The 15,312-nt window shown below is 45.9% G+C and overlaps 1 long non-coding RNA gene across 1 annotated transcript; it reads left to right on the top strand.

The window, feature by feature from the left end:
- Nucleotides 1-217: 217 nt before the first annotated feature.
- On the top strand, nucleotides 218-13,080 carry LOC132650870 (uncharacterized). The gene is made up of 3 exons (XR_009588951.1): nucleotides 218-753; nucleotides 9,512-9,617; nucleotides 12,852-13,080. It is a non-coding gene; the product is annotated as an uncharacterized LOC132650870 (long non-coding RNA).
- Nucleotides 13,081-15,312: the final 2,232 nt, after the last annotated feature.

Below are 15,312 nucleotides of genomic sequence, written 5' to 3'. Positions count from 1 at the left end.
TCCTAGCTGAATCACCATCCCTTCAAGACTCAGCAATTCAAGCCATTTAATGGGGAATGAGGGGAGGAAAATTTATGATCATTTGCCTACAAATGCTGACAGGGTCAGGGCGTAGACCAGGATGAAAGTGAGTCTTTAATTAGGCTTTGCATAGAGATGGAGGGACGTACGCTGTTCAGAAATCATCCATTTGTTATACTTAGATCTTTCCCTCGACTTAGTTTTGGAATAGTATTAGTGACAAAAAGGCTAGAATTCATTTCCGGATATTGGTATGAAAGACTAGAATTTACCACACTACCATGAATTCTGTGCTGAAGCCAGCTGAATTAGTCTTTATGGCTGCTACAGCAAGGAGCCCCAAAGCTCATGGCTTACAAGCCCACAAATATATTATCTTATAGTTCTGAAAGTCTGACCTCAGTTTCACTGGACTAAAATTAAAGTGTGCTTATGGTTGTGTCCCCTTCTGGAGCTATTTGGAGAAAAGATTTCTCATCTGCCCCAGTTCTTAGAAGAAGTTTACATTCCCAGGCCTGCTCATTCACCTTCAAATCCAGCTGCACAGATGCTGGCTCCCTGGGACTGCAACCCTGATCGTCTCTTCCGTTCATGCATGCATTTGTGTAGTTATGAATGTTAATCATTGGTTCCTGTGTTTTCCGGGGCCATGTGTGGAATCCAGGTGTACCCTCCCATCTCCAGATCTGTGATTGATTCATCCAGTTTTGAGAAGTCTCTTTGCTATGTAAGGTAAGACAGCTCCAGGCTTCAAGCGTCAGGACACAGACATCCACAGGGGGTGGGGGGGTTCATTACTCAGTCTACCACATATGCTGGAGGACAGTTGTGGCTCTTTTTAAAGAAAACTATTTATTTTCACTATTTTTTGATGTACCATCATCTGGATGAATAAATTAAATTTGGTGAATTTGGTTTAGAGCCTTAAATGAACACTTCTTTTTTACAGTTATGTGTCTGATTTCCTGTTAGTTACAAATTTAGGATCCTGATTTAGGCTGGTTTTTAGTATTGTACAGAAGCACTTCCTGCAGCTTAAAGCAGGCTGAAACGGGGACCTTTCCCCACCATACTCTGAATTCTCTGCTCTCCATGGGAACAGCTGCCTGTCACTTTATGAGGAAGGAAATTCCTTTCTTCCTCTCATAGTTCCAGCTCCCTGCCCTGCTTGGGGGCAGTCTAAATGCCCACACACCCACCATGGCACAGGCTGAGTCTATGGAAAGGGCCAAGTGATACCTGAAAGACATCACCAGTTCTCCTGTGGCCTAGAACTTCCTGGAGCTGTCAGAGACAGAAGCTGGGATGGGAATACAGCATCCAGTGTAAGAGATGGAGTGACGCTTGCCTCCCGTCTGTTCGCAAGTAGTCACTGAGCAAGGCCGATGTGACGGCAGGACTGTCATTGGTTACAGGGACAGGCGTCAGCCTCATAACTCAACGTGAGCAACAAACAAGTGCAGGCAACAGCCACCTTTACCCAAAGTAAAGATGATGGCTAGGCATCTTGAGGAAAGCAGGCCAATGTCCCCTTCTTTTTAAAACTTCAGGTTCCCCTATCCTCCTTTTGCATCTATTATGTGCTCCTTGCAGGTCCCTTAAGAAGAAATTTAACCATGAGTCTACTTTCTTGACTAGTGGAATGCACAAACTATCTAGTTCCTTCTGGATGCTATGTTTTTGTCTATCAAAGTTTTGATCTGTAGACTTATGGTTTTTATCAGATTTGGAATGTTTTTAGTAATTATGCTTTTGGCTCTCTTTCTTCCCTCCTTCAGTCTTTAATTATGGACATACTGTACAGCCTGAAGCCCACACACAATCCACCAGCATTGCAGATGCTAACTGTTCTCCCTTTGATCTTGGGTAACTTAGCCTCATGTCTACATGAGTACTTGTTTTACTAGTAGATCTGATTTGCCATCAATCTCACTCTGTGCATTTTCCACCTCAAACATTGTAGAATTCATTGCTAAAAATTCAAGTTGGGTTCTTTGTAATGTCTTCTCCCATCTCTTTTGGGGAAAGATGGAGCACATTTTTGTATGGGTTTAAATGGCTTTCTGCTAATTATAACATCTGTGGCAGTTCTGGGCCACTGGATGGAGTTACTCCTCCTTCTGTGTGGATGATACTGCTTCCTTAGGAGACTGATAGCTTTGGGTGGGAGGGCACAAGACATTGTGAATTTTACCCGTTGAGAGGTATATTTTGTAAATATAAATTCTGTCCAGCTTTTTAATGTCCTTATGCTTTGTTCGGAGAAGTAGTTAAGTTTCTAGGAAATGGCTCGAACTTTCCAGATCTTGGTTTTAAAATTTGAGCAGGGATCACTGGGACTAACTATTTCCCAGTAGACAGACCCCACAAATCAGGAGGTTTTCCATGGATGGTGACATTCTTCCTGACCACAGCTGACGGTCAGGCTCTCCTCATCCATCTTCCCATTTGATTCTTTCAACCCTGTTTTTTGCTAGTTCTCATTCTTCTGCACAGGAACTCAGCCAGACACACATGGGGAGCCTCAACAGTGCTCTGGACTCCTGCCTGTGTGGTTTTCTCCTTTACACTGTCTTTGAATGACTAAACACCTTGGTCTGTCCACCCGCCAGTGAGTCTATAAAGCTCCTTCCATAGGGGTGAGTCAGTCACTGTCACAGCATCACAGTGGAGATGTCCAGGGCTTACTTCTTCTGGTTCTAGTTTCTCAGGAATCACTGTCATTGGCTGCCTAATTTACAGATCTTATAAGCTTATACATCAGGTTCGATGTATTTCGTCTTTGTCAAATCAAAATATTCTTCAACCATTTCTTGTGTGTAGATGATCCATTCTGATTACTCACACCTCGATCTCTATTACCTCCTTCCTGTCCTCATACCTACCCTCCCCCCATGTAAGTTGTTTTCCCATTTTCATGGTTTTTTTGCTTTGTGACCCGTTGGCTTTAACCAGTGCCATCTATGGAACATGTTTGGTTTCTGTTGGTGATGGCTTTAACTGGGAGGGTAGTCCAGTCCCTGAGAATCCTGGTTGGAAGTAACCTTCTCTGTTTCCATTTTCACATTCAGTCTGAATGCCTGTCTCTCTGCCCCCTGTGAGTTTCTTGACCTGGACCATGCTTTCCTTTTCTAAATCTGAAAGATATTGTACGGTCCCTGTGCTTATCACAAAGCCAGCATGCATTCATCAACCAAAGCAAATACTAAGCCACAAAACATACACAGATGAATAAACATCCTATGAAGCAATGTAGATTCCACTGGGAAGAGAAAACTCATGGAGAAGCATCATGGGTCTTGGATCATTAGTTCTGCCAAGAAGAAGAGGGAAAAGAACAGAGGATTCCAGGAGAAGGTGTTAGCATCAGACTTGGTCTTGGCTCAGAGAGACTCTCCTTGGGGTGCTGATTTTACCAATGCTTTGTAACAAAAGGATTGGTCAAACCAGTTTGGGAAGTGCTGGATTCAACTTAGTGGGCATCTTCAGTGCAGAGATTCTAAGGGCCTTTTTAACATTTGCGCTGTGGTATTCTTACCCTTCTTTAATACTTGTAAGCTTCATTTTCACAGATCTCTCTTCATTTCTATTTCATTCATTTGTTCACATTTTATAATATATTAATTTTACAAAAAAATTGACTCTGGTCAAGTCAGAGACTTTCTCATTATTCTTCTATTAAAACTTGATTTTATTTAAAGTATAAGAAATATACATTGTTCAATCTCTGTAATCAGAAGTGGAAAGGTAGCCTATCTCTGCACTTGAGCCCCTAAGTACTCTACTTTCTACATGAACTAAAAGTCAGTGTTGTCTGCTATTATATTTGAAAAGCTACAGATAGGTAGAATTGAAGTATTTCAAGATAAATATGAGCTACGGACTCAGTCAAAACTAGCACCCAGTGCATCGAAGGGTGCTGGCACAGAAGCCCCTGGGGTGGTGCTAGGGACCACCAGCACTCAGTAATTTTCCAGTTAATTCTCTCTGTCCTAATACATTTCAGTCAGCATAAACCAGTGTTTCTCACCTTGTTTGGGTGATGGTGGTCTTAGGGCATCTTGAAAGACACATTTCTTAAAAAGAGCTGTAGGGGCACATTGGCACTGGCTCACACCTTAATCCCAGGGCTTGGAGGGAAGAGGCAAGCAGAACTCAGAGTCTGAGGCCAGCCTGATTTACAGAGAGGATTCCAGGACAGCTAGGGCTCCACAGAGAAATACAATTTTGGGAGAGAAGAAAAAACAAAACAATACAAAACAAAAAACTTTAGTGAAAGCACTGTATCGCAGAGTTTGTCCCGCTTATGTGTGTATAGCTTTAATTTCCACACACTTGGTTCTATAGATTATCTAATGTCTATCACCTTTAAATGATAAAAAGGCATCGTGCTGGCCTTTTAAATAGTAAGCTGTTGTGTAGGAAGGAAGAGTCAGTTTATAAATCTGTACTTAAGATCTTCAAAGTTCTCAGGCTTGTATGGGGAAAAATATGCAAAGTGGACAGACCCTATTTTGAACAGGAAAAACTGATAGTTTATTTTTTCCTAAGTAAAAACCTTCATGAAATGTAGTATAAGAATGAGATGTCATTTATGGAGAGGGAGCAAGAGGGGCTGAAGAAATGACTGACTGGTTAAGATCACTGCTCTTCAGAGGGTAGAGATGGAGTCCCAGCCCACATGGCAGCTCACAGCATTCTCTAACTCTACTTCCAATGGATCTGATGCCCTCTTCTGGCCTTCGTGGTCACCAGGCAAACACTCATGCACATAAATAAAAAATGTTTCAAATAATAAAATAAAAGAGGAGATGGGAATGCTGTTCTCTTGTTTCAAATAATAAAATAAAAGAGGAGATGGGAATGCTGTTCTCTTGTCAGAAATGGTACTCAAATACCTCAGCAGGACATGGTGATGGACATTGATGTAGTTTACCTTTCCAGCTGAATGACATATCATTCCAGCATGTAGACACTGACTGCAGTTTAAAATTATTACCAGAAAAGGTTTTCAGGGTCTCTTATCCTGGTGTAGAAATCTTTCTAAGTAGGATGCTTTTCCTTATCTGCAATCCACAGACAGCACTGCTCAGCTAACCTCCGCTGCCATCAGAGAGCACTGAATGTCTGGTGCTTTATAGGAAGAGTCTAAATTCTCTGGTGAAAAGAGTCGCTTTGGTGTCTTTCAGAGAAAACGCCTTGATTCTTAAAATTGTGCCTGGCCTTGGTCGATCCACAGCCCTGTCAATCCAGATGTGACTGTTTCTAAGAGTTTGTTCTTTCAGGATGGAAGGAATGGAGGGAGGGAGGAAGGAGGGAAAGTAAGGAGGAGTGAGGAAAGACCACAAAGAGGAAGGCCACAGTGAGCCTAACAGGGAACAACCTTACTGGGCTTCTGAGTGTCCCAAAGGTACACATATACCCAGGGACAGCGTCCTTCTAACAGGACTTAAAAATAGGCTACCTCTGCCAGGTCTTCACTGACATTGCTAAAACTAACATGCGGAAGCAGCTTGGTTTCTCTATGGCTTAATCCCATTAAGTTTGGGGGAAATGGTGATAATAAAAGACATGGTTTGCCTCAGAGCACTGGTTGGGACTGTGTCTTTTCTCTTGAGGCTCTAGAGCCCTAGACTGAAGCTCAACAGTAGTCAGTTTTGGTTGTTCCTGCTCTGGGGAACAGAAGGAAGCCATCATCCCTCCAAGCTAAGCTTGTGAGACTGACACCACTGGGGCCTGAAGCCCCACCTGCCCTATCTTCTCTGTCCTGGGGCCTGAAGTCCCCCCACACCACTGTCTGTGCACTGCCCTGGGGCCTGAAGCCACCCCTGTCTGCTCTGCCCTGGGGCCAACCACATTACAAACTTGGTTTGGGGATCACTGCATTCATCCTATTGGCTAATTGATGCACAAAGAACAAATCTAATCTAATTGCCATAACAAAGCCATTATGCTTGGCCAAAGACCAGCCTCTTAAAGGAAACCTAACCATCCAGACATCCAGGTGCCCAGTTTGCAACTGCTACTAATGCATCGTCTTGTGGAGGATTCAGTGACTGTTCTTTGTGGGCTGGTGATGTGGCGAGGGAGCTGTTTGTAGAGCCCTCATTTCTCTGAGCCAGTTCTATTCCTTTGTAACAGTTCAGGACCCTGTCGGCTGTTCTCAGCTGTTCTCACAAGCCTCCATCTGTGTCATCACCTGTGCTGTGGTTTAGAACCACAGGCCAACCTGTTGGCTGTAGAGGTAGTCTCCTCTTATGCCCTGTGTTTGTGTCAGCTTTCACGCCTCCACTCTAGCAGAAGTGTTAAAGGACTGACCTCCATACTGCTACTGCTCGTTGTCATCAAAGTCCCAAGAAGGAGGATTCCATTTAGCCCTAGCCTTCCAGGCCCAGGGTTCTTAAAGGGTCAGTGGGTTTCTAAGGGAGCACTAGGGACTGAGAAGAACGGAAGTGAAGGCTTTCATGACAACTACTAAGGCGTTGCTGGTGTGCCTAAGCCCATCTAAACGGTGGTCTCTGGAAAGTGGGATACTTTTCTCAGTGTGGTAGCATCCAAGCTCTTTCTAAAGGGCAGATGAGATGTGAGAGGACAAACCCCGCCAACTGCTTTTCTTTGGAAGGTCTGTGCTCTTTTCATGTCTTGCTTCATAGTCAGCCTTCAGGGCGGCCTGCCCTAGCCTCCTTTCAGACTCAGAGTCCCACACCTCTTGTCATCATGCCACACAGTCCCTTTGCCCATCCCACAGTGGGCATCTCATCCTTCTGCCTGCTTCCTGGTAAACCCCTCAGGACAAAGGCAGGGCTGGGCGCAGTATCCTGGTGTGTCAGACTCAAGACAGAAAATGACAGGTGAATGAGTGGGTTGGGAAAATGAATGGTAACTGAGACCTGTGGAGGGGATAGTCAGGAGCAGAGGCTTACAGGGTTGGGGTGTTGGTGGATATGCTCCTAAATCCGCAGGTCTGCATAGTTGTCTGCAGTGATAGATATGTATCCACAAACATTTGCGCCAAAGGGGGAAGCTGCAGCTGTTGGCAGACTCCGAGAGTGTAGGGAGCTTACAAGAATTAGATTTTATGTATAAATACACATTTACAGAGGGAGAGAGACATGGGAAACAAAGGGTGGGAAACAAAAACTGTGAGACAAAGAGGGAACCTTATATAGAGAAGCAGAGTAAAGGAGAAGAGAGGAAGAATATGAGAGCTGGGCTGGAGAGATGGCTCAGTGGCAAAGATTCTCTCTGCTCTTCCAAAGGTTCTGAGTTCAGTTCTCAGCACCCACATGGCAGCTTTCACCTGTCTGAACCCTCTTCTGGTGTACTCATATACATAAAATACACAAATAAATAAATCTTAAAAATGTATATATGAAAGAAGACAAGTGAGGTGGGGCTCTCACTCTGGAACAAATTCTTTACACTGGTGCTATACAAGACCTTGCAGTAGCCACTGCCAGTAGCCTGATGAGTAGCCAGGCATGATCGCCCGTCACAAAAGGAGGGTGTCCTGGCCAACTATAATTGAGGGTAAGTGGAATGAAATGCTCCCAGAGACGTTGCAATAGAGCCATTTGTTTGTGCAGAGGAAGGGAGAGTGCACGCTGAAGAGGAAGGAAGGGAAGGCATAGGTGGCTTCCTGTGGTAGGGTCCCGTTTTCTTTTATCCTTAGTACATGGGCCAGGCTTGGGGGTGAGCAGGTGAACACTCAGATAAGAAATGAGTGCGAGTGAAGCCACTCATCTAGGAAAACAGGAGAGCACCTGACTGCAAGACAGTCACAAACACAAACCAGGAAGGAGCCCCCAAGAGGCAAAAAGACTCAGGAGAGAAACAACTGGGTCCAAAAGAGATTGGGGAAAGACAATCACAGTATGCTGAAGTCTTGAGGCAAAAAATAAATGCCTCTGTTGTCTGTAAATATTCCTCAGCTGACACCTCTACGCATGCTGACGGAGCAGTGCTTGCCCTGGACAGAGGCTGTGCTGGGGTGAACCGGTGGGGTCCAGACACTGCACTGCTGTTGCTGTTCTGAGATCCCTGAGATTATGAACTCACAGAACACAAAGAAGCTCAAAGTGTGTGTGTGTGTGTGTGTGTGTGTGTGTGTGTGTGTGTGTGTGTGTGTGTTGCCTGGTCCCATCTTGCCTTGTTCTGGAGTTAGCAGGAAAGCTTTCCCACTTTTAAAAAGAGCACTACCTCTATGGCCAACAGGTTGGCCTGTGGTTCTAAACCCATAGCACAGGTGGAGACACAGATGGAGGCTTGCGAGAACAGCCAAGAACAGCCGACAGGGTCTGGGACAAGAACTAATTACAGCCCTATTCTTGCCTGCAGGAACTCTTTAGCAAGCACTTTTCAGGAAAGCTGGATGTGGCTGAGTTTATCCAGTGTTGGCCATCACTCTAAACTGGGCCACGGTGCTGGCCTTGACTGTCTTCCTAGAGTGACTGACCATGGGGTGTCCCTGGAGTTCAGCAAGGGACGTGGAAGTCTGCCACAGGGGTCTCTGAGAGATGGTATCTGCCCAAGGGGACCTCTACTGGGTGAATCCACCTTCATTCTTATTTTGTTGGCTGGGATTAGAACATGTCTACAATATTTTAGGTATTTCTGATAGGATTGATCCTAAACAATAATGTAAGCAGGGAAATTTAACCCTTACTATCACCTTCGCCTGGCATTTCCTCTTCTCTTTAGTTGTCTTTATTTCCCTGTTTTTCCCAGTTACACTGATGTACCTAGAACTCCAGAAAGTTCCAGAACTTTCTGACAAAATCTATTTTTTAAACGTTTTCACCATGCTGAAGTGCCCAAAGTAAAATTGATTAACAATGTCATGATCTAAACAATGACTTCATCTTGCTCTTCCTAAATACAAAGTACCTTTGATGAGTGAGGCCCTCGAACCTTTCCTGTGCATCTTCACTTCCACTTACTCAGTCCTTCAGTCAAATCTCTTTTTCTTCTATCATATTTCACAGAAGTCTATCTCAGCCTGAGATTGCAAAGTTATTATAATCCAAAACTCTAACAGCACCTGCCTTCCCTCTCAGAGCTACTCATTCAGAGAATGAGTGAGCCCATAGCCACGCACTGTGGAGAAAACAGTGCTGCACAGGTTGAGAGGACTGATAGGGTCTGCCAGGGGGAAGATAATGACATACACATGACCACCCTCACCCCAGTTCCTGTAATAATGACTCTGAGACACAACTGCTGAGAGCTCCTTTACACGTATAACACATCAGAGGCAGCAGGATGGGCTTTTCTGCCAGTTGGCACTACCGAGGGTGTCGTTGGTGGAGAGCAAGTTTGAGGGCCTGGCTTCTACCACAGACTTCACATTCTGTCCTGTAAAAGGCTCAGGGACAGACGGCGCTCCAGCAGAGCAAAGGGCCCTTCCCCTTACTCCAGCATCTGACTCTTGATAGAGCTACTGTTGGCTTGAACTGTTTCCATATCACAACCCGGCTGCTTCTTTCCCTAGGCTATCTACAAAATGGTTTCCTCTGTCATGAAAATGCCTGAAGATGAATCAACCCCAGAAAAAAGGACAGAGAAGATCTTCTGCCAGATGGACACCAATAGAGATGGTAAGAGGCTAAAGGACTTTGCTTGGGTCAAGCTTCTGGTGGAGTCCGGGCAGGGTGGCTTTATAAAAGGACCAAATGTCAACCACAGGGACCTTATGCACAGTGATATGTGACAACCACCTATGCTGGGTGGGGAGGAATAGAAGTGGGTAGACCCTGGAGCTGGTCCCAGTCTAGAGCAAAGGCCTTATTTTCTAGGCCCTTCTAGCTTTCTCCTAAGTTAGCCTTCCCCAGAATAGAATGGGTCCTGTGGAGCAGAAATAAAAGGACCCAAGAAGCCACTGAGGTAGGATGGGCCTTTTCTAGAAGTCTGGATCCTTGTGGCCAATAGGCCAGAGTATGGGGATGTGCCTGCTGTTTCTTAAAGACCCCAACAGCATTTATCCCAACCTGCCTGAATGATCTTATGAGCAGACTCTACGATGCTGCGTCCAAGTGAAAGCTCAGGTAGTGGGAAGCAGGTTGGAGTGGTCTGCTGGTTCCACTGGGTGAGGGTGCTGCCTGGATGCAGCCAGCAGGTGCACAAACCAAAGAGCGCTTGGTGACACAGGAGGACCACAAGTCTGAAGCTATCTGCAAAATCAAATAAATAGATATGGTTTCTGCATGTTGGGCTACCAAGTAAGATACAGGATCCCCAGGCAATTGAAAAATAATGACTTCTTTATAGCATCTCTATCTGTGCAATATTTGGGGCATACGTATGCTAAGTAATTGATCGTTATTCAACTGAAATTTAAAGTTATTTTAGAATCATTATTTTTATTGCCAAATCTTGAAATGCTATTCAGAAATAGTTCCTGAGTTTACAGTGCTAAGTCAAGGCCTACCATTGATGACCCAATGCTGCCAAAAGCTTCACAGCTCTTTAAACAAACATGTATTTCTTTATTGTTTACATGCATGTATGTTTGTACCTGCACACATGTGTGAGTTTATATGCATCACACGCATGCAGAAATCTGCAGAGAGCATAAGAGGATATACAGTTCCCTGGAACTGGAGCTGCAGGTGGTTGTGATCTACTCAACATGAATGCTGGAAATCAAACTGGTCCTCTGCTCTTGACTGCAGAGCCATCTCTCCAGCCAACTCATTTTTAAAACATAAAACTCATTTTAATATTACAGTGTAGAATTTTGCAAGTATTATTACATGACATGTATGAGTGTGCCATGGTGCACACATGCAGAAGACATGTTTATGAAGTTCGTTTTCCCCCACTTTCCTTTACATAGTTTCCAGGAATCAAATTCAGGTCATCAGGTTTATGCATCACATACTTCTATTCACTGAGACAGCTCACTGGCCCCAGACCCTCACACCTGATGTTTAATAATTCTAGTGAGCTGTGTTCAAATAGACCAGGTCCTTCGTGGTGTGTATGATAGCATGTTCTGCATAGAATAAGCCTCCTTTTCCCCCCATACGTGGGGCGCCAGCTCCCTGAGAATCTTGGTTTGGTGGCACAGCCAGCTTGTTCACTGCTAGAAGTTGCCTCCATGAAGCTGCCTGATATCCTCTGAGAGCTGTTTTCCCTCATGTGCCCTGATTCACAGCACATAGTTTGTTTCACAAGTTTAAACAAACATGGGATTGTTTTTATGATATTGAACCACAGGTTTTGGTCATCTGGGGAACATGATGGCTTTAAGACCCAGCCTCTTCCTTAGAGGAGGACTAAATGATGGGGGGAAAGACACTTCTGGATATCTGGCTCAAGGCAATGGCAGAGCCTCTCCACTGGGACTGTTTCTATGGGATCAAAGAGCTCTGCCTGGGCCCTTGCCCAATGCACAGCCGAGTACTACTGCCCTGGGCTTTGAGAAGGAAAGATTTGTTTAAACAAGGAAAGCTATGGGGATGGAGGCAGTGAGGGCAGGAGGGCAGGGACTGCTGAGCACCCGAAAAACACACTGCTTCAGCTCAGGGCTTGGCTTCAGTGCTTCGGGCATGAGCCTCCTGTCCCTCCTCACTTGGAGCAGAGCCGGCGTGGTGTGAAGCCTGCTGCCACCAGAGTCTCCTTAGATAAGGGTCTTTGCATCCCACTGCTGGCCTCTGCCATGGAAAGTCTGCACCTACAAGCAAGTCAATCTGGGAGTCTGTGCAAGAGGCAGAGTTCATATGGGGTACCAAATGCTCTACAGCTTGTGGTGCCCGATGCCTGTGCTTGTGCCTGCAGCTTTAAAGTGTTTAGAAGATGCTGCTTCCAATCCCATCCCCTCATTCTCATCCTGCAGGGGCTGAGCAGGTAGCATGGAAGAGCAGCTAAGGAGGTACTGAAGTGCACAGGCCTGGAGGAGCCTGGCAGCCTCGTATCTGTCTTTGGAAAAACAGATGGGGCTAAGTCTGCAGGGAAGGTGAGAGGGCAAAGTTAGGTAGTTAGGTAACAGCTCCCAACAGTTCTATTTCCAACTATCAGTCAATGAGTCACTTCAATCAAATGGTCACCATGGAAGTGCCAGGAATGAGGAAAGCCACCCCCACCCCCATTTCTCCAAAGTGATAGTGACAGAGACCTTTACTGGCAGAGAGTTGAGGAGGAAGGATACTGAAGATCCAGGAAATTGAGGAGCCTGAGGTAAAAAAAGGAAGCTTGGGCTACACAGTAGAGTCCATATCAAAAAAGAAGAAAGAAAGCCGTCTGGTGAGAGATCCAGGTTTTTGGCTTCCTTCTCAAGCCGCCTGGGTTGACAGAAGTGTATCACCTTCTGTCTAGAACACACTCCTTTATCCTCCCGACTTTGGATGACGGTGGTGCTATCCTCAAAAGTTGTTAAAAAGAACCTACACTCCTGCTCTGCCCACTGGGAGCGGGGTGGGGGGAGGAGTCTTCTGCAAACCAGAATACAGCAGTACACAGGGGCTGAAGGGCCTGAGCCTGGCACACGCAAATGAGCTAGGGCTACTCAGTCCTCAGAAGCTGAGCATGAGCACAGGGGCTCGAGGAGTGGGGTGAGGCCCCGGTATAGGTAGAGGCAGAAGAGCCACTAGGGCAAAGATTCAGGTCAGGGTAAGCCAGTACCCTCCCAGGCCCTGGGTCCTGTCCTGGAGGTCTTGTTAAATGGCCCTGTGCACTGAGCGAGGTGGGGGAATGCCATGGTAAACAGAGAATTGGGGTCTCTGCCTCATGGTCTCCTGGCTTCTGGTGGGTGAAGCTGTGGGCTTCTGCTGTGCCCCGTGTGCAGTGCAAAGGACCACAGGCCGTCACTCACTGGTCCTCTTGCCTTCTAGGAAAACTCTCCCTGGAAGAATTCATCCGAGGGGCCAAAAGAGATCCATCCATAGTGCGTCTCCTGCAGTGTGACCCCAGCAGCGCCGGCCAGTTCTGAGCCCCGCACCCTAAGGACGCTACAGCTGCCTGGGTCTCTCCCAGTTGGCTTTTAAACTTATTTTATTTGTATTTTTTTGCCAAACAATATTGATGGTGAAGCTGTCCCCTCTTCAGTCAGACGCGCTCTGCTGTGACACCCTTGTCCCTTGCTTCTTTCGTCGTGGACGTGAATGCCCAGAGCGCTTGTGGAGAGCATGAACAGACTTCGTGGTGTTCCCTGTTGGATGACTTTTTAATCATCATTACTTTTTCCCCTTTGATTCTAATGTATCTGTCTTAAAACCCAAGACTGGTGGGGCCAGAGAAAAGAATTCCATTCTGCCCCTGAGATCCTTCAGCAAGCTTTGAGGGGCTTTGTTTGAAAGACAAAACTCCTAATCTGGGTGTGTTGTCACGCATGCCCTCAGGGCTATGGCAGGCACCCGGAGGCTAGGTTTTCTAACAGCAGGTTACCCCCTGGGGTAAAGCTATTAAAGCCAGCTGGGACATTCCCCTCCACCCCAGCAGGCTGTAGTTTCCAAGCTGTGAACATTACAAGGTAAATTAACAGAGATGGGGAAAGATGACTCAGCGGTTCTCCCACCCCACAGGTTTACAGAGGTGAGCTAATATGAGGTCCTTTGAAAAATCAAACACAGATGGTAACATTCTAAAACCAGACCCATCTTGCTACCTACTTGTGATTTATAAAAAGACTGCTGTATATAAAATATTGGGTATTGCAGACCAAATTAAGTGTTTTGCCTTGTAAATGCATGTTTAGTGAGCGCTAATGCAATCTTACTACAGAAGACTTGTTTTAGCAGTTTATTGTGAAGCCAACTACAACGAATGTCAGTGTCTTGTTTTAAAGTCCTGTCTTTGCACAAATGTACCAGTCAACAAGTGTATTTTATATACTCCATAAAATTACAAAAGAATGATGACAAGGGCCTGCAAAACCTGCACTCCCGGTGCAGGGTCCGTACCGCTCCCTCCCCCAAAGTGACTCACAGACCGCGGTTCCATGCAAAAGCAAGAGGCAGTTTATTCCGATCGCGATGGGGGTCGTCCCTTCAAAGCAGGAGATGACCCCGAGCATACAAAGCACAGAGTTTTTATTTCAGGCCTTTACATTGATTAGTTAGCAGAAAAGATAGCAGTTATGTGGTTGGCAGCTGTAGCGGGGAACTCATAGCTTCAAGGACAGTCCTCCCCTAAATTGCCTGACTTGCTCTTTCTTTTTAGCTGGCCCTTATTCAAGATCCAGTTGTTTTTCTTTCTAATTTGGGATGGTCCCATTTCTCAGGCCCAGCTTTGATTTCGAATGGTTTTACAGAGTCAAGGTGGCCAGAGGAAGGCAGTTTCCAAGCGTCTTGTCCACCAGCAGCTCTGAGAAGGGGCCAAGGTCCAGCAGCGCACTGGCAGGTGCAGGTGTGCTGTCTTTCTAAGCAGATGAATGTTCCATAGACTCGGAAAAGCAGATTGGTCCTAACAGTGTAACCTACATCCTCAGTGGGTGAGCCACGCCTAGAATCTTCTTTTTCTGCCCCCGGGTATCTTTCATGTAGTGAGGTGTGGGCCAGCCAGGCAGTTCACCTGTAGGTGCCGGCTAGGGAGCCTGCAGTGTCTGAGGCTACCGTGGATCCCAACAGCACTCCCTTTCACTGTGTTATTTGAATCTAGCAAAGGTGAGTTGTTGCTTGGGCTGGTCACCTCATATACACTACTTTGAAATAAGGGTTGGAAGCAAAAACTTCTGGCTACAGGCAACCAAAGCCTCACACACAAGTGGCATCAACAAGGCCCAGACACTCAAGGATGTTGGTGGCAGAGTCTGCCTAAGAGGAGTCAGGAAGGTCTCTGCTGCCTGTAGCCACTTCCTGTAGAACAAAGCCGCAAAAAGTTAAACATAGCTATAAGAAATGATGCCCAGGCAATTCTTGCTGGCTGAAGGTCCCCCCGCCATGGCGATACTCTTAACTGGCAGAAGTTCAAACTTTAATGGTGTCTCCATAGGTTGAAATTTTGTGACCTAGATTTTGTAATCTTAATTTTTCCTAGTGTCATTTCCTTACCTTTTGTAGCAAGGCTTGCCAAATGATAAAGTCTGTTTTTGGAAAGCAAAATTAACCCAAGTTGGGATGGAAACCAGAGGTGGCCTCCAGCTCTTCAGAATTCAAGAGCCAGATGCACAGGTTATGAACCCTGTGGTCCCCAGAAGGCCTGGAGAGCTCCAGACCAGCTAGACACACAGACATAACAGACCTATCTGTATGTTTCCTCCTCTTCTCCACCTCTCCCAGGAAGGCATTGGGTGTCATTTTATGCATGCATGTTTGACCAACGAACATCACAGCATCAGGAGGGCCGAGTGTCTGA

The sequence above is a fragment of the Meriones unguiculatus genome, assembly GCF_030254825.1.
Source record: "Meriones unguiculatus strain TT.TT164.6M chromosome 13 unlocalized genomic scaffold, Bangor_MerUng_6.1 Chr13_unordered_Scaffold_34, whole genome shotgun sequence".
NCBI classification, from domain to species: Eukaryota; Metazoa; Chordata; class Mammalia; order Rodentia; family Muridae; genus Meriones; species Meriones unguiculatus.
Note: the sequence above shows the minus strand (reverse complement) of the source record. Positions and strands in the feature narration are given on the sequence as shown.